Consider the following 26,955-nt stretch of genomic DNA (forward strand, 5'->3'; position numbering starts at 1 on the left):
TGGCAGAGAGGCTGGCAGGAAGGGAAGGGGGTGAGTCACAGCCGGGGTGATAAGCTGGGGGAAGTGAAACTGTGAAGGGCCTTGAAGGTGAGAGCCAGACAGTGTTTGATGTGGCAGAGAAGGGGGATCCAGAGAGACTCAGGCAGTTCCAGGGCTGGGCCAGGGAGCGGAAAAGGTGGTTTGTAAACTCCCTGCCAAACTTGTGCGTGTGTGATGAAGGCGGAGCCATGTCAGTCTGACACACACCAATCCATGGGCCCGGGTTTAATGCATCCGAGGGTACTGAGGGAGTTGGCAAATGTCATTGCAGAACCGTTGGCCAGGGAACTACAGATCAGTCAGCCTTAACTCTGTCCCTGGAAAAATCATGGAGGGGATCCTCAAGGAATCCGCTTTGAAGCACTTGGAAGAGGGGAAAGTGATCGGGAATAGTCAACATGGACTCACTAAGGGCAAGTCGTGCCTGACCAATCTGATTGGCTTCTATGATGAGGTGACTGTCTCTGTCGACATGGAGAAGTCAGTAGATGGGACATAACTTGACTTTAGCAAAGCTTTTGATATGCTCTCCCACAATATTCTTGCCAGCAAGTTAATTGGATTGGATAAATGAACTGTGAGGTGGATAGAAAGCTGGCTAGACGGTCGGGCCCAATGGATAGAGATCAATGGCTCGATGTCAGGATGGCGGTCGGTTTCTAGCGGAGTGCCCCAAGGATTGGTTCTAGGGCCAGTTTTGTTCAACATATTTATTAATGATCTGGATGAGGGGATGGATTGCACCCTCGGCAAGTTTGCGGATGACACTAAGCTAGGGGGAGAGCTAGATATGTTGGAGGGCAGGGAGAGGGTCCAGAGTGACATAGACAGATTAGATGATTGGTCCAAAAGAAATCTGATGAGGTTTAACAAGAAGTGCAGGGTCCTACACTTGGGACCGAAGAATCCCAAGCATTGTTACAGGCTGGGGATCAACTGGCTAAGTAGCAGTTTGGCAGAAAAGGACCTGGGGGTTACAGTGGATGAGAAGCTGGATATGAGTCAACAGTGGGCCCTTGTAGCCAAGAAGGCTAATGGCATATTAGGGTGCATTAGAAGGAGCATTGCCAGGAGATCTAGAGAAGTGATCATTCCCCTTTATTTGGCACTGGTGAGGCCACATCTGGAGTACTTCCTCCAATTCTGGGCCCCCCACTACAGAAAGGATGTGGACACATTGGAGAGGGTCCAGTGGAAGGCGACCAAAATGATGAGGGGGCTGGAGCACATGACCTATGAAGAGAGTCTGAGGGATTTGAGTTTGTTTAGCCTGCAGAAGAGAAGAGTGAGGGGGGATTTGAGAGCAGCTTTCAACTTCCTGAAGGGAGGTTCCAAAGAGGATGGAGAGAGGCTGTTTTCAATCATGATGGATGGCAGAACAAGGAGCAATGGTCTCAAGTTACAATGGAAGAGTTCTAGGTTGGAGATTAGGAAAAACTATTTCCCTAGGAGGGTGGTGAAGCACTAGGATGGGTTCCCTAGGGCGGGGGTGGAATCTCCATCCCTAGAGGTTTTTAAGTCTCAGCTTGACCAAGCCCTGGCCAGGTTGATTTAGTTGGGATTGGTCCTGCTTTGGGCAGGGGGCTGGACTTGATGACTCCTGAGGTCTCTTCCAGCCCTGGGATTCTATGATGCCCGACAGGAGAGGAGCAAGAAGGTCAGCTAGTCTCCAGCTCGGCCGTGGCATGAGGGAGGCCAGATGAAGAAAACTCCAGGCGATTCCATCTGTTTTGCACTGTAGTTTTGTTTTCATCACCTCATTATATCTCTGGGTTTGGTCCTGAATGTTCTGTCCCTAGGGCACTTTAATGCTTGAGAAATCCCCAAACATAGTCACACCAGCCTGCACCCGTATTATAGGTTACAAGATAAGAGTTTATTAAACAGCATGAATGTAACCTTGAAGAAGGGGAATTTCAAAAGCTACAGTGCAAGCACATGGGTTTTTAAATTCAAAGAGAGCAAGACAGTTTGGGTGCTTCATGAACACTAGAAAGATATGGTCTAGATGAAATGACTATAAAGTTGGTGGAACAACAGGTTAAAACATTGTACTCAAAGACTAGTTGTCAATGGTTTCCAGTTATCCAGCTGGAAGGACCTATCTAGTGGGATCCTGCTGGGGTCTGTCTGGGGTCTGGCTCTATGTAATATTTTTATTAAGGAGCTGGATAATGAAATGGAAAGTATGTTTATAAAATGTGAGGCTGATGCCAGCCTGGGGGTTGCAAACACGTTGGAATTCAAAATGATTTTGATGAACCGGTAAATTGCTCTGAAACCAACAAGATGAAGTTCAGTAAAGACAAGTGGAAGGTGCTGCACTTAGGAAGGGGAACGCCCAAGTGCAGCTCTGCCTTGGCTGGGTGGCAGTTCTGCAGAAGAAGCTCTGGGGGCGAGGTGGATCTCAAATTGAGTAGCAGCCAGCAGTGGGAGGCAGCTGTGGAAAGTCGGGGGTGTTAGCAGGAAAGCTGCATATAAGGCAAGTGCTGTGTTGAGTCTGAGGTGACACGCTTTATGAAAAACATGGACAAGTTGGAGAGAGCAAAGAAGAGAGCAACAGCAACAGCAACAACGACGAGATGAAAGGTTTAGAAAATGCAACGTCCCAAGGACAAAGTATGGGGAAAAGAAGAGTAAAGGTCACCGCAGTTTTCGAATGTTAGCGACTGTTGCAAAGTGGATGGCAATCGATTGTTTTCCATGTCCACTGACGGTCGGAGAAGAGCAACCAGCAAGGGAGAGCTAGGTTAGCTGTTAGGCAAACTGACCTGTCCAGAAGGAGAGCTAGTCCTGCAAGAGGTGACGAAAAGCGCTTGTAGAATCCCTGCCATGGTAGGTTTTAAGAACAGGTTAGCAAACACAGCCAGGGACGCTCTAGGTGCGACTTGTCCGGCCTTGCCACATGGAGCCAGACTCCATGACCTCTCCTGTCCTTCCCGGACCAACATGCTCATGAGTCTCTGATTCTCTCCTAAGATTCCCACATGGCATCCAGAGGCAGCGAGTGAACCCCCCTTTTAGGGAGACTAACTTGTCACTTCTGCCTACGGTCCCGTGCTGCTGCAGGAGCCCTGGCCGGCCCACTCCAACCCCCTTGAGCTGCTGAACGGCCTGCCTCAGCTACCCTGAGCCTCCAGCTGGCTGGCCCCTGTGCCCAGCTGAGTTGCTGACCTGACCCCAGCTCCTACCCCGACCACTGGCCTGACCCCCAAGCCAAGCTGGAGGCCCAACCCCCAAGCTGGCCCAAGCCTCCCAGGCAGTTCTGGCCAATGGAGAGCCCGAGCTCCGGGCCACTGGCCGGTGCTGAACCCCCGGTGTCTTCAGGGGCAAGGGGCAGGGAGGCAGGGTTGGGGGGTGGAACACAGGCAAGGACATGGCCTGGGGCAGGGCAGGGCAGGGCAGGCCCCCATGGTGCCATCATTGCTTCGGTCTGCTCTCGACATCGATGGGCACCTCTGGACTGTCTCAGCATCATGGCCCTTCTGTAGGGTCCATGTCCCCAGGCCGGGGGAGGGGTTTACACAGCTTCTGTCCAAAGGGGTGAGATCCCCGCCTGGGAGCTCTTTGGGCCTGGGTGTTCTCATACGTGCAGGGTTGGTGCTCAGGGTAAAACTATGTAGTGTGCTTTGCTCAACCCTGGACCTCACCCAATGCATGGGCCAACGTCGCAGCACAGGCACTGCGAGATGGGGAGAGGACAAACCAAAGGTGGGTCAGCTTTAGTCCCAACGGCCCTGGAAGGTGGAAGAGGTTCATACTGGCAGGTGCCCGAGTCCCCCTCCCCTCTTCCAGCTGCTCCCCCACCCCCACCCCCACCCCCACCCCGTGCTTCTCGGTAAGATCCGTGACTTGTGCAGGACCGATTCTGAACTTGAGGCAAATGAAGCAGATTCCCAGTGCAGCCTGGGGTCATTGCATGCGGCAGTGAGTGGCAGCCGTCTGTCTTGGAAGATGATGCTATAAGAGTCCATCAGTGTCGTGAATGGCTACAAAATCCAAGTCTTGACTGGGCAAGGCCTGAGTGATCTCCTTTGCTCCATAATCATAGAATCATAGAATACTAGGACTGGAAGGGACCTCGAGAGTCATCGAGTCCAGCCCCCTGCCCTCATGGCAGGACCAAGTACTGACGAGACCATCCCTGATAGACATTTATCGAACCTACCCTTAAATATCTCCAGAGATGGGGATTCCACAGCCTCCCTGGGCAATTTATTCCAGTGTTTGACCACCGTGACAGGTAGGAACTTGTTCTTAATCTCCAACCTAAGTGCAGGTTTAAGGTACAGGGCCAAGGGATGAGGCCAGCGTGCGGCTAGTGCTTCAGGTCTGCTGTGTTTTCCTCTCCCCACCATCATGCTCTTCAGCATCAGCCTCTCAGACTTGTTGGTCCAGCACAGCCTGGCCACATGGCCTGTGGCGCTGTGTCTTCCCAGCTTGCATTGGCAATGCTGAACATTTTCAAATCCCTCTGGCAGAAGTTCTTGAACCTGCACCTGGGTCAGCTCAGGGGCCTTGCAGCACTTGTGCATCACACGCAGGAGATGCGACTGCCCTAATGCTGAAAACCACAGCACCAGGTGTGAGACGTTTCCAAAAATCACTTTCGGAGCAGGGGGCAGGTAGGAGTCTTTGGATTTCAGAAATCCCTTCCTCAGCCTCTGTAGCTGATCCAAAACAATAAACAAAGTTTCACTGGGCATCTTCTCATCCCCTCACTCTCGTGCCCTTGCTCATCAAACTTGTAAGTTTTAACAGCATTTTTCATCAGCATTCAAAACATTTCCCTTAGCTCTTCCGTCCATAGCCCAGAATCTCACCAGAATAACAGAGCAGCTCCCAAATGTGAACAAGCTCATCTTTACGGCACCTCCCACTGGAAGGGTAATATCACCCCTATTTAAAGATGGAGAGCTGAGCTCCGATGCCTTTTGTGGTGCCATAACTCTATGTCGAGTCCTTCAGTCAAAGACCTTTATCTCCATGCAGCTTTATCAGCCCGGGTGAGTATTGGGGACAATACTTTGCCTTTCCCATGCAGGTCACGGCTACACAGCAGGGCCAAAGTCGGATTAAGCTATGCAACTTCAACTACATCAATTGCTCATCTGAAGTTGAAATAGCTTAATTGGGCTTTTGGCGCTGTCTACACAGCAGGAAGTGGAAGGAAGAGGCTCTTCCTTCGACTTCTCTTACTCCTCGTGAAATGAGGGTTACAGGAGTCGGAGTAAGAAGTCCTCCAGCTCGACATATTTTGAAATAACGGCTTGTAGCGTAGATGCGCACTCTGTTATTCCGGAATAACGTCAGTTACTCTGAAATAACCCTACCGTGTAGATGTACCCACATGTAGCTCAAGCAAAAATAATCTGCACACTAATACGTTACATTCAAAACCTGCTGTGATGGGCTGCAAAGCCAGCAGCTCCTGGCCGGTCCCAGACAGGCAAAGGGACTGCTCAATGATTGAATTCCTGCTTTTCTCCTATAGGTGTCACCATCGCTGTTCAGATGGTCCGCAGAGGGGGATACAGGACCCTGTGTGCAGCCAGGGGGAAGGGCTCACAGCAGAACTGGGGCTAGGAACTGGCTGTTCACGGGGAAGTCTCCACGAGAAGGAGGAAGGGAGGGGAGCAGTTTCATGTCTACCACTGGGGGGAAAGAAGGTGCAGGAAGAGACGGAGGCCTGGTTCTCCCCCTGCGCCACATAACGAAGCTGACATGGTTGTGCCAGGCCTCCCCGCCCTCCCAGCTGAATCTTGACAGGGCCCTTCCATCGGTTCCATGCTGAGCCCCTGGGATCAGTTTGGAATGTCTGGGTGTGAAATTCCCCCTGATCCTCCTTCCGGCCACAGCTTGAGCACTGCAGAGCTGGGTGAGAAGCTCCCTTTCGGAAGGGGAGAGGAACTCCTTGCAACCAAGGATGTTAGCAGAGAGCTCCGGTACCTGGCCCAGCAGCAGCGAAGGAATCACCTCCCACAGGAAGCTGGAGACAGGACTGGCTGCAGAGAGGGGCATCGGGAGAGTTAGGGTCAAGGAGGTAAGGAGGGAGGAGATGTCACCTGTGCACCCAGGAGATGCTCTGAGTCACAGGTGCCTCAGACCCAAGCACTTCGGAGGATCCAGCTCCCTGGACTTTCCCGAGGGAGGTAAAGGAATCCCAAAGGGCTCTGTGGCGGGTGAGCACTGAGGGCTGAGACCAGAGTTTGGTCCTGGGCATGTGCTGACGTGCTTGTACCCGCCTTTTAAAGGAGGCTCATACAGCACTTTACACTCACATCCCCACGGCACAGAGGGGGGCCCATTGCACAGGCTGGGAATCTGCCTACTGCCGGCAGCACAGAAGCAAGCTAGGCCTAGAACACAGGCGTCCCGGCAATGGGGCTACAAAGCTCCCTCTCGGAGAAACCCTGTCGCTGTTCCCTGCCAGAGCACTGGGACCTTGGTAAAAGCGGGGTCCCATCAAGTCTTGCCCCTGCTCCTCATCTTCCCCCAGAGGCCCCGCCCTGGCCAGGCTGGAAGCAAGAGCTGGGCAGGGTTACGACCCATCCCTCGAGCCCTAGCTGCGCTGCGGAGCCCCCGTCCTTCCACGTGTCCTTGGTGGGGGTGCTGGGGTGCCCAAGAGCAGCCCCCAGATTGTGTCTGTGCCCCACAGGGTGCATCTGCCCGAGGCTTGTTGTTCAAGGGGGGATCATGTACGTGCCTGCCTCCCAAATTATGCCCCCGTTAAAAAGTGAGTGGGCACGACTCTCCCGGCTCACCAGGTTCGGTCCCGCTGGGATTGCGGGATTGGTTCTGTTCCCTAAAGATTTCTGCGTATGGCCCCCTGATGCCCGACCGAGTCAAACGTCCCAAGAGCACTTATCAAGATTCTTGCAAAGACTAACCGTGCCCATTTAAACACGCGGGAGAGGATTAGACTGCTCTCAGGGCAAGATTATCAGGCACAGGCATCTTGAGACAGATACCAGGGGAGATTTCCCGGTAAATTGCAGAACCTCAGAGGAGTCTGCAGCTACTTGCAGTCACTCGTCATCAGGGCTAAAAATGTTCTGATTTCTGGCAAGTTTCCGAGCTGATAATTGCTCAGAAAAATGCAGGGTTGGGCATATAGTTTGAAATTAATTAGCTCACCAGAAAACCTCCTGCAGGGCTGTTGTCATCAGAAGGAAATAATGGACTTAGAGGGGTGATGCAATTAAATCCTTGTTCGGTACAGGCACCCAGGAAACAGGGCACATACGACCACGTTCTTCTGTTTGTGGCTTTTACCAGATGAGTTTTTCTCCTGGAGCAGTTTGACACTGCTGGAAAGGGATAACAAGTGGAGTTCCTCAAGGGTCTGTTTTAGGACCCATACTGTTCAATATCTTCATCAATGATGTAGATATTGGGATAGAGAGTACGCTTATTAAGTTTGCAGATGATACCAAACTGGGTGGGGTTGCAACTTCTTTGGAGGATTGGGACATAATTCAAAATGACCTTAGCAAGTTAGAGAAATGGTCAGAGGTAAACAGGATGAAGTTTAATAAAGAGAAATGCAAAGTGCTCCACTTAGGAAGGAACAATCAGTTCCATACATACAAGATGGGAAGCGACTGTCTAGGAAGGAGCATGGCGGAAAGGGATCTAGGGGTCATAGTGGACCACAAGTTGAATATGAGTCAACAGTGTGACGCTGATGCAAAAAAAGCAAATATGATTCTAGGTTGTATCAACAGGTGTGTTGTAAGCAAAACTCATGAAGTCATTCTGCTGCTCTACTCTGCACTAGTTAGGCCTCAGCTGGAGTACTGTGTCCAGTTCTGGGCGCCACATTTCAAGAAAGATGTGGAGAAATTGGAAAGGGTACAGAGAAGAGCGACAAGAATGATTAAAGGTCTAGAGAACATGACCTATGAAGCCAGGCTTCATGAACTGGGCTTGTTTAGTTTGGATAAAAGAAGATTCAGGGGGGACATGATAGCGGTTTTCAAATATCTAAAAGGGTGTCACAAGGAGGAAGGAGAAAATTTGTTCCTCTTGGTTTCTGAGGACAGGACAAGGAGTAATGTGCAGCAAGGGAGGTTTAGATTGGACATTAGGAAAAAATTCCTAACTGTCAGGGTGGTCAAATATTGGAATAAATTGCCAAGGGAGGTGGTGGAATCTCCCTCTCTGGAGATATTTAAGAACAGGTTAGATAGACATCTGTCAGGGATGGAGTAGACGGAGCTTGATCCTGCCTTGAGGGCGGGGGGCTGGACTCGACCTCTCAAGGTCCCTTCCAGTCCTATTATTCTATGATTCTATGACACCGTATTCGGTCAGAGATGAAGCTCATTTAAAAGTTGGTGGGAGAACACAAATGTTCCAAGGGACTCCAAAGCCCTGGGTGATTTGGCATTGAACCCCCGGCACGTAACCTCTGCACGAGGGTTTGTCGAAATGCTTTTAATTGAGCAGCAATCAGTCACTGGCTGAGTGTAGATGCGAATGGGCTCCTTGCAGACCAGCCCATCAAGCCCCCTCCCTCTGGAAGTGCAGACACTGCGGGGGAGGGTGCACTTGCATTTACAGCCCTGCGCAGAAACTTTGTTCATCTGGATTCACTTCCCAGTCTGCCACAGAGTCCATGGGCAGCCTTGGGCAAATCACTTAATCCCTCTGTGTGTCCATTTCCCAGGTGGAAAATGGGGCTTGTGTGCCTTTCCACATACACCCTGCCTGTATACAGAGAAGACACACATGTGTGGGGTGGAGGGGGGTATATACATGCCCCAGCTCGCTCTGCTTTCCTGGTGTGTCACATGGGGAAGGACGGGACAGAGCCAGCCTCAGTGGCAGGAAGCGGAGTGACACAGATAGGGGAGTGGAGGGAGCTGCTGTCGGTGAGTGTGGGGGAGGGCTGGAGCTAGTCTCCCAAACTGTGCCACTTGGGGAGAGGATGGGGGAAGAGGCAGGGAGAGGGCAGAGCAGGAGAGGGCAGAGGCGGAGTTTAGGGAAGAGGGGGGTTCCCTACCCCCACCCCAGTCGCCCTGTCTGTGTCGCCCCCTCCCAGGCTGGGTTTTAACCCTTAAAGGGCCAGTGCAAGGCAGACGCCCTGTCACACACCCATACGCAGGTAACCAAGGGGTTGCTGCGTGGAGCTGTAGATTCACAACCCACTGTGACCGTGAGGGGGATCGGGGTAACTTCATGCTGTGCAGGGAGAGGCACAGGCGCGGTGTTGTATGGACCAGCCCTGGCTCCATCAGTGTCAGGGTGGGTGTCTCTGCTGGCCCCACGTGCCAGACGCACTTCTCCTGAGCATCCCTGCCGGCTGCCGGGCGGGAGAGACCAGCAAGAGCTCTGCCGGCCAGACTCTCCCTCACTGGCCGCCTGGCTAGAGGGAGCAGCCCCGGCAGCAGGCTGACTGCTGTGTCTGCCTGGGGGGAGGCACATGGCTTCCCGCCCCCCCCCCCCCCGGCAACTTCTTGCTTGGGTGAGTGTGTGTGGTACCAGGAATGGGGGGAGGGAATGGGGCCCTAGCCCCACCCTCTCCCCACCTCAAACCACTCACCTGCACCCAGCTCTGAGCCCCTCCCATGCCCCGAATCCCTCATCCCCAGCCCCACCGTGAGGCTAGAGTCCTCACTCCCTCACTCCCTTGCGTGTGTGTGTGGGGGGGGGGGACTTGGACCTGCTCTGGGCACCGGCAAACCATATACAAACCTGCCCCTCCTGGGCGGGGCTCGGGGCACCCCGCCCCCGGGTACCACAAGATCCATGTTACTAGGGTAACCGCCCGGGCCCATCGCGCGAGAGTCTCTAGAACCTGCCGGGGCCGCGCCTGCCCCAAGAGTTTACAGCAGAGAGGATGAGCTGGGAGCCCCCCCCCACCCGGCCCCACCCTGCCCCTCTTCTCGAGGGCCCATCTGCCAAGCCAAGCCGGGCCCTAGGCCCCTCCACCTGCCTAGCGTGGGGCGGCTTGAGAGCACTCCTGGCCCATGGCCCCACCCTGCAGGCTCCCTTCCCCGGGCAGGTGGAGGGGACGCGGCTCCCCACAGCTGCCTGCCCTCCTCTTCCACTGACTGGCACTGGCTTTGCCTGGCCCAGGAGCAGGGCTGCAATGGGAAGAGCAGGGTTGGGGGCCGGGCCCATAGCAACAGCAGAGGCCCCAGGCCTGCCCCCCCCTTCCCGGTGCCCCTGGTTGGGCAGCTCCTTGCTGAGTGGCTCAGCCAGACTCCCAGGACGGTTTCCCTGGGCGCTCCCAGACCTTCCGTGTTGCCAGGAAATGAGGGAAATCCTTCAATATGAGAAAGAAATTCAGCCCCGTCACCGTAGCGCCCTCGTCATTTCATCGCAGGCAAAGTCCCAGGAAACGCCAGGCCCCTCTGCCCCGACCTGAAGGCAGGACTGTCCTGAGGGGCACAGGGCCCGGGGGCACAACCCCCCCAGAAGCCCAGGCATGGGGCCCAGAGCAACCCCCTGCCACACTCATTCCCCAAACCCTGCCCCTGCCCTGCCTCGGAGCCTAGAAGATTGGGGGGGCCTGGTGGGACAGCAGCAAGTCTCCCCCCCCCCCCGCACTGCGGTGGCAGGAGTCAGACCCGCTTGGCAGCCTGCTCTGCCCTGTCCCATCTCGCCACCCTCCCAACCCGCTGCGCCCGTGGCGGGGGGGAGGAGGAGCGCCGTGTGGCTGGGGCCCTCTGCCTTGAGCCAGGAGAGGGCGATGGTATGGAGCCAGTTGTTGGGTTGCGCCAGCTCCTGCCACCATGGTGAGTGCAGAGGGAGGGGGGCCAGCACTGCGCCAGGCCCCTGGCCCACGTAATCCCATGGGTCCCATCCATAGGAGGGCTGGGGTGCCCTCCGTGGGGGCCCCAAAAGCACAGGGCCTGGGGCGGCCCCCCTGAACCATCCTATGGACGGGCTGGCTCTGCCTGAAGGTTCCCCTCAGAAAGGAGGGAATTTACGGAAATGAACAGCCATGCAGGAGGCACGGACGCCGGCTCTGTGCACGCGCTGCCCTTGTTTGTCTCAGTCCCCGTCTTGGCTGAACCCCAACGTTAATGGTTAATGATTCTGAATTCTTCCCTGAAGAGGGGAAGGGAAATGAGCCAGGCAGCCTGCAGCCCAGTGCAGGGGGCGGGAAGGAGAGGAGGGGCTGCCTGCCGACTGCCTGGAACTCCTTGCTGCTTCAGTGAGTTTCAGGCCCCCCTTTGTGTGTTGAGAGGAGGTGGATGCATGAACTGACCAGCACGCCCAGGCCAAGAGCCAAGGGCCTGCACATCAAAATACACTTTGCATTGTTCTCATTTCCCCTCATATGAATGATAAAGGCTCCCTGACTACCTGATGACTATAAATATTTGCTGCCCGATCCGAATGCCTGTAACTAGCTTGGAGATAAAATGCCACCTGGGAGGCCGGGCTCATAAGGCCCTTTAACCCCCTGCAGCCCACATTGGTGTGGGACAAAGGCAGAACTGATGCCACAGTGATGGGCAGCAGTATCAACTCCTCAGATTCTTCTTAGTGCCCCCGTTGTGCACCAGGCCCCATTCTTAAGGCAAACCCATGGCTGGCGTTTGCTGCAGGGCTGTTTCATCACTGTGCAGGCTTCTGGGCTCAGGGTAGGGCCAGGGCTGTAGGACTCCATCAGGTGGAGGGCAATGATCGCTCTAATGTTTTTTGTCCAGCTATGTGCAGCATAAATTTTGTTATATGCACCAATGCATGTGCAGATGTGCATCACAGTAGAAAGACATGCTGCCAGCTGTGGGAGGCGATGGGCGCTCTGCTAATCAGCTGGACGGCGTTTGAATATCTCCTGGGCGGCTGCCCAAGTGCTCAGCTTCCAGGGAACTCTGTTGGAGAATCCCAGAGCTGGGACTCCGGCCCAAGTCCAGAAGTCGAGACGGGAATGAGAGACCTGTAGCCTGAGTCCCGTGGGCATGAGGGGCAGGTACAGGCCAGGGGCAGGTTTTCTTTGCTGTGCAGACAGACCCTAAGAGGATGGCGAGTACATTCAAGGGTCACATGGTCTAAGCGTGTCATTGACTGTGCTTTTGATCTCCTTTAGCACATCCGTTTGCATCCGCCCAGGGTAGTGGAACGTACCGGCTGGAAAACGGCAAAGGCAAATGGGCAGCTAAGTGTATCACTTGGCGACTGTGCTAAACAGCAAGACTTAAAAATGAGATTTTCACTATTCCATGTTGCTCATTTTCACACCTTCTGCGGTGGTTTGCGGTGGAAATGGTAATTCAGCCGGAAAGCATAAACAAACACATTCCACACGAGATGGTTTAGCTTGAAAACTGACCCATTTAGTAGGAATCATTCGGGGGAGGAGGCGGGGAGGGACTTGTTTGCAAAGAAAAGATGACAGTGCTTGGATTTTGAGTGCTGGTGCAGTTTTAAAAGCCTCCCCACTTAGACAGTCGGGGAGAGGCAGAGAGTGCAAGCCTTAGAGACAGGTGTTGTACCAACTGTATTAGAGCTGGAGACAGTGGGGGAAAAGTGTCCCTGAAGGAGGGGCTGGCTCCCTCCCCTAGAGACCAGCTGCCCTAGAAGCCGCAGCACTCGGGGAGCTGACCAACCCCACTGGGGCTACACTTGGGAGGGAGCAAAGAGAATGCAGGGGGCAGAGAATTACTGGCATTGTTGAGGTTTCAGTATTTTAGCTAATTGTAACCCCGTCCTTATGAGAACTTCTGTTTCCTGCCTCCAGCAAAGTCCCTTTTGTTAGCCAAACAAACAACACAAGCCTGTAGAGACAAAGTTAGAAAGGCCAAGGCACAAAATGAGATGAAGTTAGCCAGAGACATGAAGGATAACAAGGAAATAGAAAGACATTAGAAGCAAGCATGGGTAGGCCCATTGCTCAAAGAAGGGGGAAAGCCAATCAAAGAAACTGGAAATGGCAGAAGAGCTAAATGATATTGTTTCAGTTTTCACCAGAAAGGTTGATTAGTTATTGGACAGTGACTGTCAGTGGAGATGAGGGATCAATGGCTAAAATAGGGAAAGATCAAGTCTGAAATGACTTAGACAAGTTAAAACAACCAATTGTCTGGTAGCACTTTATAGACTAACAAAACATGGAGATGGGATCATGAGCTTTCATGGGCACCTCCCGACATCTGAAGAAGAGGGCTGTGCCCACAAAAGCTCATGATCCCATCGACATGTTTTGTTAGTCTATAAAGTGCTACCAGACCATTTGTTGTTTTTTCTGTACAGACGAACTCGGTTACCCCCTGAAACGTCTTAGACACCTTCAGCTTGGCAGGTGAAATACACCTTAGAATTCTCAAAAAGCAGACTTGGGTGAGATCTCTGAGCCATTAGCAACTATCTTCAAAAAGTCACAGAAGATGGGAGCGATTCTAGAGGACTAGACGAGGGCAAATTCACCTTTCTTTAAAAAGGCGAATAAGACCCTGCTGGCAAAATACAGACTAATCACTTTAACATCAGTATCCAGAAACATAAGGGAGCAAATAATCTAGCAAGCAATTTTCAGTCACCTAGGACATAATCAGGTTATAACTAACAGTCAAAATGTATTTGTCAAGAACAAATTGTGTCAAACCAATCTAACAGCTTTTTCTGACAGTGTAACAAGTCTCATGGATGCGGGGAAGTGGTAGATGTGGTATATCTTGACTTTAGTGAGACTTTTGATATTTTCTCTCATAAGTGAACTAGGGAAATATAACCTAGATGGCACTACCATAAGACAGGCAGTGGGGCTCTTGTACATTTCAGAGGAGGAATGAGGAAGTCCGCGTGCAGCCCGGGGCTGGAGGGAAGTCCTGCTGACTGTGGGCTGCACACGGGTGCCTGCTTTGAAATGTACAAGAGCGGTGGCTCATGTGCATTTCAAAGCCATGAAGCCTGGGGTCAATTGTGTATCTTATTTCGAAATAGAGCACTCTTCCTCCGAAATAGAGCACTCACTTACTCCTCATACAATGAGGGCTACAGGAGTCGAAGTAAGAAGTCCTCCAGCTTGACAGTATTTTGACACTATTTTGAAATAACTGCTGGCTGTGTAGACACGGACTACATTATTTCAGAATAGCGCTAGTTATTTCAAAATAGTGTTGCAGTGTAGACGTACCCTCCCAGGCCCCCATCTGCTGCACTCGGAGTGCCAGAGTGGGAAGTAGCCCTGACAGGGCTTGAATTGCAGCAAGGGAGTTTAGGTTGGACATTAGGGAACAACTTCCTGCCCGTCATGGTAGTTAAATGCTCCAGGGAGGTTTTGGAGTCTCTGTCATTGGAGCTTTTCAAGAACAGGTTTGGCAAACCCTTGTCAGGGATGGGCTAGTTAGTACGTAGTCCAGCCTTGAGTGCAGAGGACTGGTCGGCTGTGTCTAGACTACATGGCTCCATCGATGGAGCCATGTAGATTAGGGTTGTAGGCAAAGGCAAATGAAGCCGCGATTTAAATGATCGCGGCTTCATTTAAATTTATATGGCTGCCGCGCTGAGCTGACAAACAGCTGATCAGCTGTTTGTCCGCTCAGCACGCTAGTCTGGATGCTCCCCTGCCGACATCAAAGCCCTTTGTCGGCAGCCCCATTATTCCTCGTGGGATGAGGTTTACCGGGGCTGCCGACAAAGGGCTTTGATGTTGGCAGGGGAGCATCCAGACTAGTGCGCTGAGCGGACAAACAGCTGATCAGCTGTTTGTCGGCTCAGCGCGGCAGCCGTGTAAATTTAAATGAAGCCGTGATCATTTAAATCGCGGCTTCATTTGCCTTTGCCAAAAAAACAAATCTACATGGCTCCGTCGACAGAGCCATGTAGTCTAGACATACCCGTCTAGATGAACTCTTCCTGTCCCCTGCAATCCTTCTATGATTATTTCTGAGGCTGGTGTTTCATTTGTGGTGGGTGGTATTAATGGTGTTTCTGCACTGGGCTCTCCTCCTTGTTAAAAGTGATAGCTGAGTTACTTCCCTTAGGGGAGGCCCCCGTTACATCCTAGGCAGCGAGCGGGGAGGAGAACTGAATGTGTCACTCACCTTTGCTTGACTTGTGCTCTGCCCCTCATCCACCCCCCAGGGATTGACTCCACCACTCCCGAACACTGAGCAGCTGCAAAGAGCCACCCTTCATTCTTAGAACACCTCGAGCTGGAAATATTTCCCCATCTGCATTCAGCTGTGGCATTTCCCTCCAAAGTTCCCACCGACCCAGGCCCAGAATAGAGAGGAGCCGTCATGTCCCTAGGTGACCCCGTTAAACCTGCTGTTCTCCTAGATAGCGAGGCAAGAAACATTTCGTCCACAGAGGAGCAGAGAGGCTCAGCTTGCCCACGTGGCGCGCAGCACTTGTTTCTCGCTGTCAAAGGGCTTGAGATTACAGCTTTTTAAGTAGTAATATTGTCGTGCCCAGAAAAGCTCCAGCTATTTCGACAGCTCTCTGCGCAGGGGGACTAGGGCACCCTGACTCTACATGGAAAGGGATGCTGATAATTAAAGGTAACTGCATGGAACAACTGATGATGTGAGTCAGGGAGCCGGTTAGGACCAGCGCTCGTTTTGCATGGTGCACGTAGCTCACCTGAGTCTTTGCCTCTCATGACCAATGATGCTCCCATCTCACGCTCTTGCTGTAATTCATCGGTTCATTGATTTCAAGGTCAGAAGGGGTCTGTAAGCTCAAGGTGGTCTTGCCTACTGGTCGCTGATGGGCTAGAGTCAAAGAGAGCCGTGGGGCTGTAGTCACTGAGCAGGGATCAGAGCAATTGCTTGAGCTGAGAGCAAAAAGCAAGAATCAGAGCCTGAGATCCCAGAGCAGGAGCAGTTACCAGCTGCTGTCAGGCCGAAGACGGGAGATGGCAAGTGCAGCAGAAGTCTGTATAGGTGCCCAGACAGCTTCCTGGGCGATTAAATAGTGAGTGTGGGCTGATCACTGTGTTGCTCTGACCCGTCTGCGCAGTTTCTTCCCACAGTGCCTAAGCTCTGTGGGGCAGGGCTTGTCTGCTCTTCTGGTGCTGAGGGGGCAATGTTGCTGCTCCAGGCTTTACAGTCTCCTTAAAGGTTCTAGTCCCATGAACTTCCTAGCACTGTTGTGAGGCTGACACATGCGAGAAAATTTGAACTTGTGCTGTGAGAACTCATCACTGCTGGGATGGCCCCACGGTGGGGAACACACAAGTGTGAAGCCACCTCTACTGTCACGGTCCTACCTCGAGGCCTGGGAATCTGGCCCATAGTACTCTGCTCCCTACGAGCTTCTTGGATGGAGACAGTTGCAGATAGTTGCTTCTGTCATCTGGCTGTCTCACAGCATTCTTTACTGCTTGAAGTTTCACAGCGTGTGACAGAAAATACCCTTGTGTCCAATAGTCTGGACAAAGTGCACATTGTGAGGCATCATTTGAAAACTCACCATTTGCTGGTCATTGTTGTCCCGGTAAAAGAAAGTTATAATATCTCGCTGTACGGTGTTATTAACACATGGTCCAAGCTGAGGTTGGTGACCAAAACAAAAGAATGTGTGCTCTGCTTAATTTGCAGTTAAGCCGTGAACGGAGTCATCCAGCAGGAAGGGAGACAAAGAAAGCTCAAACAGGCAAGGAAAAAGCACTAGGGGACATCCTCCCGTACAGACTCTTTGTCTCCTGGTACCCAGCTGGAAATGTTTTTCAAGAGTGGGACTGAAATGCTAAAAGAAGGGACAACTACCGCAAGTCACCCTTACGTCTCCCCCTACCCACTGCATTCATGGCATCCAACAAAGGAGGCATTTGCTGGATCCTAGGAGAAGTCCTGACCTAAGAAGTCTGGTCAGTAGTGCTGCTAAAAGCTTGTGGTAAGGCAACTTTGTTTGGAATTAAACATGGCTTTTTAGGTTAGGCGCCAAGAAGAGTTTTCTCTCTCTCTCTCTCTCTCTCTCTGTAATTGTTTCTGACTTTTATGCCTCGTTATTCCAATCACTCTTTGTAGTTAGTAAACTTATGTTATTGTTTTATCTAATCCAGTGTATTCACATTGAAGTGTCTCGGGGTATGTCTACACTACCCTCCTATTTCGAAGTAGGAGGGTAATGTAGGCATCCCACACTTGCAAATGAAGCCCGGGATTTGAATTTCCCGGGCTTCATTTGCATAAACCGGGAGCCGCCATTTTTAAATCCCGGCTAGTTTGAACCCCGTGCCGCGCGGCTACACGCGGCACGGAGTAGCTAGTTCGGATTAGGCTTCCTAATCCGAACTAGCTGTACTCCTCGTGGAAATTCAAATCCCGGGCTTCATTTGCAAGTGCGGTATGCCTACATTACCCTCCTACTTCGAAATAGGAGGGTAGTGTAGACATACCCTGAGACACTCCCCTCCACAGCAACAGCTAAGATCAAGGGACCTCTTCAGCATGGGCTGACAGCCAGCTGGCTTTTAGCTCAGAGGGCAGAGGCTCCCATACTAAGCTCTAGAAGTCCCAGGTTCAGATCTGCATGGTGGTGGTTATACTTGTGCAGCCACTCAGGAGTGATTCTTGAAGCTGATTAGCAAAGCACCCACAGCTAGGTTTGAGTTTCTACTGGAGGTGCACATCTGTATATGCCTGAGTGTACATAAAATTATTCCGCACATGGATTGAAAAAACCTGCACCTGGATGGGAAAGATTAGAGGGAGCATTGATGGCAGGGCAAGGCGGCACAGCTGCTCAATATAACCGGGATGGTCATACATAGCAATGGGAGTGAAATTACCTGCCAGTGCTGAGAGATGCCCCAGGCAGCCAATGGTGATTTTATCCACAGAGACCTGTAGTCGGGCAGAACCAGTTGTGAACCTGTCTGGTGGGAAGTGCAGCCAGGCCAGCGCTCTGTCTCCTGGAGGAGGTTTGCTGGCAAGCAGGGCTTTCTTTATGCCGGTACTGCCCGGAACGGTGTATCCGGAACGGTGTACCATCACCCATTTTCCCAGCCCACAGAAAGGGATTTCCCCTGCGCGTACCGGCGCCTGTTTTCCTGGGGCGGCTCAGCTCCTGCTGGAAGCCTCCTTGGGCCACATGGCGTTTTTTCTTCCCGCTCCCAGCACGGCGCTGTGGCTCTTAAAGGGTCCCCCGGTGCGATTTTTTCTGTTTGGCTCAACAAGTTCTCCTTTTTTTTTTTTTTTTTGCTCAACAAGTTTGCCCCAGAGTATCGACACCCTTTTTCTTACAAAAAAAGCACGGCCTGCAAGGAATTTGACACAAAGGGTGTGTCTAGACTGGCCAGCTTTTCTGGAAAAACTTGCCAGCTGTCTACACTGGCCGCTTGAATTTCCGCAAAAGCACTGACTTCCTACTGTAAGAAATCAGTGCTTCTTGCGGAAATACTATGCTGCTCCCGTTCAGGCAAAAGTCCCTTTTGCGCAAAGCTTTTGTAGACAGCTCAGATTTGTTTTCCGCAAAAAAGCCCCGATCGCGAAAATGGGGATCGGGGCTTTTTTGCGGAAAAGCGTGTCTAGATTGGCACGGACACTTTTCCGCAAAAAGTACTTTTGCGGAAAAGCATCCGTGCCAATCTAGACGCTCTGTTCCGAAAATGCTTTTAATGGAAAACTTTTCCATTAAAAGCATTTCCAGAAAATCACGCCAATCTAGACGCAGCCAAAGAGAGAGTGGAGGGGCTGAATGAGGTCTTCAGAGGAAGAGAAAGCTCCTCAACTCAGAAGCTCTAAGAACATGACAGATCTGACCTGGCTGGGACTGGGCTCTCTCTGCTGTCCATTAAGCAAAGCTGGATGAGGCAGGCTCTGGAGATATGTGGAGACACCCCTCCTGCGATGCCGACCAAAGCCATTGGATGCACCACTGCAGAAATGGGAACTTACCAAGGAAAGGGGCGGGGCAGCTGGGCACGGTGCTGGGTTCTTTTATGCTCACTTGCATCCAGCCCTCTCCTGGACAGTCCAAATATTCCAGGTCTGTTGTCCTGCTACGTGGGTCAATGTACAACAGTTTGCGGTCAGAGATGGACTTACCTACACAGTTCAATTGCAAGACAAAGCTAGAGGGGAGAAATGAAGAGAAAACACTTCCTACGCTTAACAAACTAGACCTGGTTCATGGTGAAATTCTTACCACAGGTTTCTAGTAACACAGCTGAACAAATTTCATGTCGGGATCTGGTCCCCAAACTCACCTGCTGTTTCTTTTGTTTTCTTAGGTGAAAGAGACAGCGAGAATTTGGGAATTTTCCCCCCACACTTTCAGAGTGCAGTTTGCAATGCGTGTCACCAAGGATTACCCCTGGATAAAGTTCCTTCTGGCTGTGAGAATGAAGATATGGGTCTTGCTGTGAAATAGGTTTCATGCTGATGTTTTCTAAAAATGCAGAGTTGTCTTGATTCCCTCTTGATGTTTTAAGGACCTTATTTACTACTTACATGTAAACGAAGATAAACTCACATTCCTCGTACACCACCTGCCTGACCAGTCTTCCCAATCAGCGCATCGTGGGTTTGAAAATGTTCTGTTGATCTCATTGCGGGGGACTAGGGGGGCAGGGGTCCTAACAACTTTACGTATAATATTGCTACACACATTTCGTTGTGAGATCATTGGCTGGTGAGTTACACATATTCAGGTGATACCCCCAAAGCATATTGTGTACAGAGACGACTGGAATTGTGAGTGAGGTGTGAACATGCACTGACACAGATCCTCTGTTATCACTTCTCCACACATGACCCCTGCGTATATGGATTCATTTAAAATCCTTGCTCTTGGACTCGCAGTTTTTTGTAGTGTTCTTGAGTGGAGATTCTCCAGGATCTGGGATTTGATCCCTTTAACTGCCGGAGCCAGGCTGTCCCCTCAGATGTGGCCATTTCCTCTTCCATAGCCTCATTTCTGCATTTCTATGAGCCCCCAGGAGCCTTCCAACTCCTCATCTCCCCCATTAAAAACTGGGGCAAAGAATCCATGTAAGTGTTGGGCCACCCAGGCTACCGATAGGCTCCGCCCCATTCTCGGTGCCCAGTGCCCCTTCTTCCTTCCTGATTTTTGTTTTACGTATAGAACCGTTTACCGGGAGTTTTCATTTCCTTTGCAAGGTGTGACAGCGCATTGGGGGTCCCCCGTCTCCTGCAGCCCGAAATGGCACAAACAGACTCCACCAGCCAGTAGAATTGAGGGTGGTTTATTGCTCCTCCACGATACAGCACAGCACAGATGTAATCTGGTTACAGGAACTGGGGCTAAGAGGTCTCAGTGCCCCCTTGAGATGGGGGGATCCCAGGCCCCTCCCCAGTTCCTTCTTTCCTGCTTTCCAGCCAGGAACTAACTCACTCTCCTCCAGCCCCACCCCCCAGCCAGGGCAGCATCCACCTCCCTTTGTTCCTCTCCATGGGGGTCAGCTGGCCAAACCAGTTGGGATACCCTCTTTGCATAGTGACTCATCGCTTGTCTGCTCGGTGGTGCTACAGACAGTGGCCAGTGAGTTAGCAGGTTACCCCCCACTACGTCACAGTTCTCCCCCCTCCGAGAGCGAACTGAGCAGGGTCACTCTGCTCGTGACCTAGAGAAGTTCGGGTCCTCTGCGTGGGAACCCGCCCTGGGGACATGGGGGCTCCCCTTGACTCGGGCCGGCCTCGGCGAGGCCCCACATGAGCTGGCTTCCCTCTGTCCACTTGCCGCCCCGCTCCAGGGTGACTGGCACAGGCCTGTCCTCGGGGGTCACACCCACCCTTCCGCTGGCCTTGATCTCTGGCCAGGGTCTCTCGGGCCGGGGCCATGAGCCCAGCGAGCCTTCTCTGGACAGCCAGGGCGGCTTCCACACCCGACGCTCCATCCCATAACTCTCTCAGCAAGCCCAGAGGCTCCTCTATCTGGGGTAGGGGCCCCCAAGCAGTTTTCCTCCTGTCTTGGGCCTTCCCGCCCCTCTGGCAGGAGTCACAGGACCGGCAGTACCGCTGCACGGCTGTAAAGATTCCCGGCCAATAGAAGTGCTGGAGCAGCCTCAGCCGGGTGCTCCGGATCCCCCGGTGGCCCGCCACGGGGACGTCGTGGGCCAAATACAGCAGCTTGAGGCGATGCTTTTGGGGGACCACCAGCTGCTGCTGGACCCCCCATGCCCTCAACTTCCTGGGGGGAAGCCATTCCCGGAACAGGAGTCCACGCTCCCACAGGAATCTCTCCTGGCCACCTCTCCCCCAGGGCTGAGCTGCACAGAGGCCAGCCCGGTCCCTCAACCTCTGCAAGGAGGGGTCTGCCTGCACCTCAGCCTGGAATTCAGCTGCTGAGGCAGGGATCGGGACCTGTTCCCCACCTTTGCCTAGGTCCGGAGTCCCCGCTTGGCTGGACCCCGTGTCCGCTGGGATGGGACCCTGAGGACGCTGCCAGCCGCCCGCTGGTTCTGGCTCCGGGCGGTGGTTAGAGCCCGCTGGGATTCATGGGGCCACTCCTCTAGGTCATTCCCCATCAACACCTCGGTGGGCAAATGCGGGTGCACCCCCCACTTCCTTGACACCAACCTTGGCCCCCCATTTCAGATGCACCCGGGCTACAGGCACCTTAAACAGGGACCCGTCTATGCCCTTCAGGGTCAGCTGGGTGTGGGGTAGTATCCGCTCTGGGGCCACTATATCGGATCGGGCCAGAGTCACCTCCGCCCCCGTGTCCCAGAAGCCCGTCACCTTCTGTGACGTAGTGGGGGTACCTGGCTGGTTTCTATGCTGCTGGCTCTGGGGTACCCCCCACTGGCTGCCATGGGGGCCATGACCCAGCAAAACAGGATGAGTCACTATGCAAACCAGTGACCAGACACCCCCCATGGAGAGGAACAAAGGAAGGTGGAATTCTGCCCTGGCTGGGGGGCAGGGCTGGAAGTGAGAGAGTTGGTGGCTGGCTGTCTGTGAGGATGGAGGAGACAGCCTAGGGAGAGGAGCTGGAGTTTAGGGGCCCAGTCTCCCCCCAACTCAAGGGGGCCTGAGGCATCCTAGCCCAGCTCTGTGACCAGATTACATCTGTGCTGTGCTGTATCCTGGAGAGGCAATAAACTTCCTCTATTCCACCGGCTGGTGCGGTCTGTTTGTGCCATTTCGGGGTGCAGGAGACAGGGGACCCCCAACGCGCCGTCACACCTTCCTACCATCCACTTCCAGGGATATGAGGCACTCGCTCTGCAGGGGCCGCCCTGCCCCCACCCGGTACACGGAGAAATCCGCCTCCTGAGAATCAGACCTCCCAGGGGAGGTGCACTGAGCATCCTTCCCCTCTCTCTGAGCTGAGGTTTGCCTGCCAGCCCCTGCCTCTGGGGCAGCCTGCCCTTCCTCCCGCCCCAGCCAGTTAACCCTGGAAAGTCCCCGGTCCTGGGACCTGGTGCACTGAGCCCTCTTGTGGCCTTTTTGCCCACAGCGATGGCAAGTTAGGCTTTGGGCTGTCTCTGTCCAGGCCCTGGCTGGTTCTCTGGGGCGCAGACGACCTGTTCCTTGGTCTCACCTCGTAGTTGACTCCCTCCGTCGCTCAGCCGAGATCCGGTCTCTGCGCGGTTCCCTTTCTCTCCGGGACTCCCGTTCACACCCGGACCGGCTCTCCGTGAACTCATCTGCCAGTCTCCCGGACTCCTGGGGGGTCTCTGGTCTCCGGTCCTTGAGCCACAGCCTCAGTTTGGGTGGGCACGCTTCATAGAACTGCTCCATCAGGACCAGCTTGAGCAGCTCCTCTGCGGTCTGGGCTCCGACTCCCCACACCCACTTGCGGCCGTATTGTGACAGGCGGGAGGCCAGATCCACATAGGTCTCCCGTGGCCCTTTCTGTACCCCCCGGAACTTCTTCCTGTACATCTCGAGGGTCAGCCCGAACTTGTGCAGCAGGGCCTCCTTGACTCGGTTGTAATCCCCTGGCTGTAGGTCCTCCAGCTGACTGAGCACTCCGGCCGCCTCCTGGTTCAGTGCGGGGATGAGCTCCTGCAGCCAGTCAGCTGGGGGAACCCGTTGCAGTCCACAGGCCCTCTCAAAGGCACTGAGGAACTCGTCTATGTTGCCCATGTCCTTCAGTTGGGCCACCACAAGCCTCTCCAAGCGTCTGGCCATCCTGGGACCTCGGCCCCCATCCGCACTTGGCGCAGCCGGTGCCCCGCCGGGTCTCCGCTCTGCCATGGCCAGCTCATGCTGTCGCTGCCTCTCTCGGTCCTGGCGGTCCCTTTCTCGATCTTGGCGCTCCTTCTCTCGGTCCTGGCGGTCCCTCTCTCGGTCCTCTGCTTCCAATTCCTTGATCCGCAGCTGGATCTTCAGACGCCGCAGCTCCGCTGGGCTGGCCCCTGCCCTAGATGGGCTACAGCTTGCAGGCCTCCCGGGAGACTCTGTCTCATCTCTCCGGTGGGTTCCAGTGCTCCTCCCCCTCTCTGAGCCTGACACACTCTCAGGGGGGGTCTGGCTGCTTCCCCTGGGGACAAGATCCTGGCCCTGTGGCTGGTCATTCTCTTCCAGCTGGGCAATCAGCTGGGCCTTGGCTGCTTTCCGCACGGGCAAGCCCCTCTCTCTGCACAGCCCCACCAGCAATGCCTTCAAGAGTCGGGCGTAGGCCATCGGCCCGCTGGTCCCCTCGGTGCAGACTCACCAGTCTAGTGCTGCAGCGCCCCACGATTCCCAGGAACCGCTTCGCTCTGTCTCCAGCACGCCCGGCTCCAGGGCTCTTGCTTCTATGGCGCCTGGTCACTCGCCGCTGGAAGCTCCATCCATGGGGTGCAGTACATCCTGCTCCTGACACCAGTGTGACGGCGCGTTGGGGGTCCCCCATCTCCTGCAGCCCAAAATGGCACAAACAGACTCCACCAGTCAGTAGAATTGAGGGTGGTTTATTGCTCCTCCAGGATACAGCACAGCACAGATGTAATCTGGTTACAGGAACTGGGGCTAAGAGGCTTCAGTGCCCCCTTGAGATGGGGGGATCCCAGCCCCCTCCCCAGTTCCTTCTTCCCTGCTTTCCAGCCAGGAACTAACTCACTCTCCTCCAGCCCTGCCCCCAGCCAGGGCAGCATTCCACCTTCCTTTGTTCCTCTCCATGGGGGTCAGCTGGCCAAACCAGTCGGGATACCCTCTTTGCATAGTGACTCATTGCTTGTCTGCTTGGTGGTGCTACAGACAGCAGCCAGAGAGTTAGCAGGTTACCCCCCACTACGTCACACATGGTCCAGCTCTGCTTGGCTTTTGGCTTCCTCGCTTTCCCCTCCACTTTCTGACCTCCCGGTGGAGCTTTCCTTGCCGATCCCTTCCTCCTTCCATGCCTTGTTCGTTTCCTGCGGTTTTCCCAACAACCCATTTCAGATGCTTGTTCTTCCTGTTTGGTCTGTGGCCCTTACTGGAATTTCCCCCTTTGCTTGGGATGTAGGTTTCAGCTACTTTCTGCAACTTTGACATAAAGTAATTCCAAGCCTCCTCCACATTCAGATCCCGAAATTCTCCAACCTGCTGCCTTCACTTGTCAGAGTTCGCCCCGTTGAAGCCAAGGACACTAGCTGCATGGCAGGTTTAGTTCAGCAGAAGTAGCTCCACCACTTTCTCCCCAGTCAGCTGTACCGTGTTGCTGTGCCCCGTCTGACACGGGGTCAGTGATTCATACGGGGTGACTCATGGGAGGACCAGAAAGAGAGGGCCACTCTAGAGGGGCATGTGACCTCCCCACATGACTCCTACCCCAAGCTCAGCCAAGGGGTGTGCAGACCCCAGGAGATGCAGAGCCGGGGTGGGACAGCCACACGTGACCAGCTGCCAGCTGCTCCTTTTGCAGCCCCCTCTGGGGAGGAGCATGGGACCCTTCTTGCTGTTCCCAGACTTGGTCCCCTCCTGCCATCAAAGGCAAAAGTCTGCACCCACTTGGCAGTGCCACGTTGAGGGCCTGCCAGCTCCCTGAGGGTCCCAATACCAGCACATCAGCAGGTTTTACAGATAACTGAAGCTTGATCTCTTCTGCTGGGCGAACACTAATGGGCAGAGCCCTCGCCTTCGATTCAGGCCAGTGGGATTCCGTTTCTGACTCAGCCACTTTTCCCGCATGGTTTTGTACCAATCCCTAAGCCCGCCCTGTGCCTTAGCTCCCCGTCTGGCAATGAGGGCAGAGCTGTGAGGCTAAAACCCTTTAATGACACTGCTGGGGACTGGAGGTAGGCTGGGAAAGGCTAGATTTATTACCTGTAAATGTCAATTTCACCAGGCAAACTTTAACTGGCAAAACAATCTTTCCATTGTTATAACAGAAACATGCAGCCAGGCCAAGAAAGAAAAATGCTTCTTGAGAACTTCTGAGAGTTTGATTGAGGCTATTTACTTGGCTTATTTTGCCATGTGATGTTGACAATCTATGTTTTCACTGTGACCAAGATTTAATTTTTTGAATCCCACACTCTATTGTCACTAAATCACTGTCTGACCCTCACTCATGTCTGAATCCTTCTTTAATGCCTCCCCCCCCCACCCCCTTTTGTTCAACTGGGAAATTTTATATAGATACAAATGAAAAATACTCAAAGTAAACATGGATATTATCCATTGAAATTGTAAAAAAAAATTGAATCTGCCAAGCCTATTAAAATGCTGAGAGCCATTATCTGGCTAGACAGATGTGTCAAAGTGCTTCTGCTGTCAGTCTGGTGTGTTCCTGTGACTGCAAGAAGCAGATGGGACTGGGTTGATGACATGCAAGGAGCACGCCCCTGTGCAAAATCGCGCTCGCGCCTTCCCTTGCAGGCTAAGCGGGGAAACATCTCGTGACACGGCAGTAACTGAAGAGGGAATGCAGAACCCGCTAGACCTCGGGAAAAAATTACAGGAGAAAATGCAGTGATGCTAAGTGGCCTGAAAGACTCTCTGCCCAGTCAAGTCTTTAAGTATTTGCATTGTTCAGCTCTCCGTGGGGAGGGCTGGTTTTAATGACTGTCCTGTTTCATACGATGGTTTGGAAAAGCTGCAAATGAACCATAATGATGCACTGATTGCCACCGGGCTAGAAAGTAACTCTGCAAAGAAACCGCGTTGTCAGGGTGCAGAGCCCAAAGGGCTGTGTGTTTGCCAAGAAGCAATTATCAGGGCTGAGGAGCTGGAGGGTCAGTCAGCGACTTGAGTTCATCTGTACACACAGGGCTAAAGAGAGGAAGCATTAGGATGAGCCAAGGCAGGACACAGTCTGGAGTCCAACCCTGCAGTGTCTTCAGCTCTCAGGATGCAAAACACAGCAAGCAGAGAAACTCCCAAAATAACTATTTCAAAATAGCACATCCACACTACGGGGAAGCCTTGAAATGAGTCCGAGGCAGGCTCCCTTAGACTACATCTGCACTGCAGCTCTACCTCTGGTATCCCAAAATAGCTATTCCGCGTCTTTGGAGTGCACCTGTTATTTCAAAATATTGGGCTAGCTATTCTGACGTCCCTGTAAACCTCATTCCGCGAGCAGAAAGGGACATTTCGGAATAGCGATTTATTTCAAAATAAGTGCTGTGTAAACATGTGGACCAGGGCCACGTGCCACAGGACTACTCATTTTTAAAGGTACCAACTAACACAGCTACCCCGTGACACTTTTTACATACCTTAGTTTGTGCAAGAAGTCTTTCGCAAGAAAATGTCCACATTGCCATGTGCGAGCTGTGCTTTTGCGCAAGTGTGCCCATGGCAGTGTGGACGCTCTCTTGCGCAAGAAAGCTCTGGTGGCCATTTGAGCCATAGGGCTTTCTTGCGCAAGAAATCCCTGCCGAGCGTCCACACTTCCCTCTTGCGCAAGGGTTCCTGCGCAAGACGGCTTACACCTGTTAAAAAAGAGCGTAGCTCTTGGCAGGAAGCCCTCTCTTACCACGCTCTACTGTAAATTTCCTTGCTCAAGAGCGGGCGGACAGTGTGGACGCTCTGCAGATTCTTGCGCAAGAACGGCTGTACTTGCGCAAGAAGCCGTGAGTGTAGACATAGCGGCTGTGTCTACATTGGCCCCTATTCCGTAATAGGGATG

At 53.2% G+C, this 26,955-nt stretch overlaps 1 long non-coding RNA gene across 1 annotated transcript; it reads left to right on the top strand.

Moving 5' to 3' along the window:
* Nucleotides 1-5,666: 5,666 nt before the first annotated feature.
* Nucleotides 5,667-21,734, top strand: LOC142819921 (uncharacterized). Its single transcript, XR_012897606.1, has 3 exons — nucleotides 5,667-6,082; nucleotides 16,545-16,839; nucleotides 19,181-21,734. It is a non-coding gene; the product is annotated as an uncharacterized LOC142819921 (long non-coding RNA).
* The last annotated feature ends 5,221 nt before the right edge of the window (nucleotides 21,735-26,955 follow it).

The sequence above is a fragment of the Pelodiscus sinensis genome, chromosome 25, assembly GCF_049634645.1.
Source record: "Pelodiscus sinensis isolate JC-2024 chromosome 25, ASM4963464v1, whole genome shotgun sequence".
NCBI classification, from domain to species: domain Eukaryota; kingdom Metazoa; phylum Chordata; order Testudines; family Trionychidae; genus Pelodiscus; species Pelodiscus sinensis.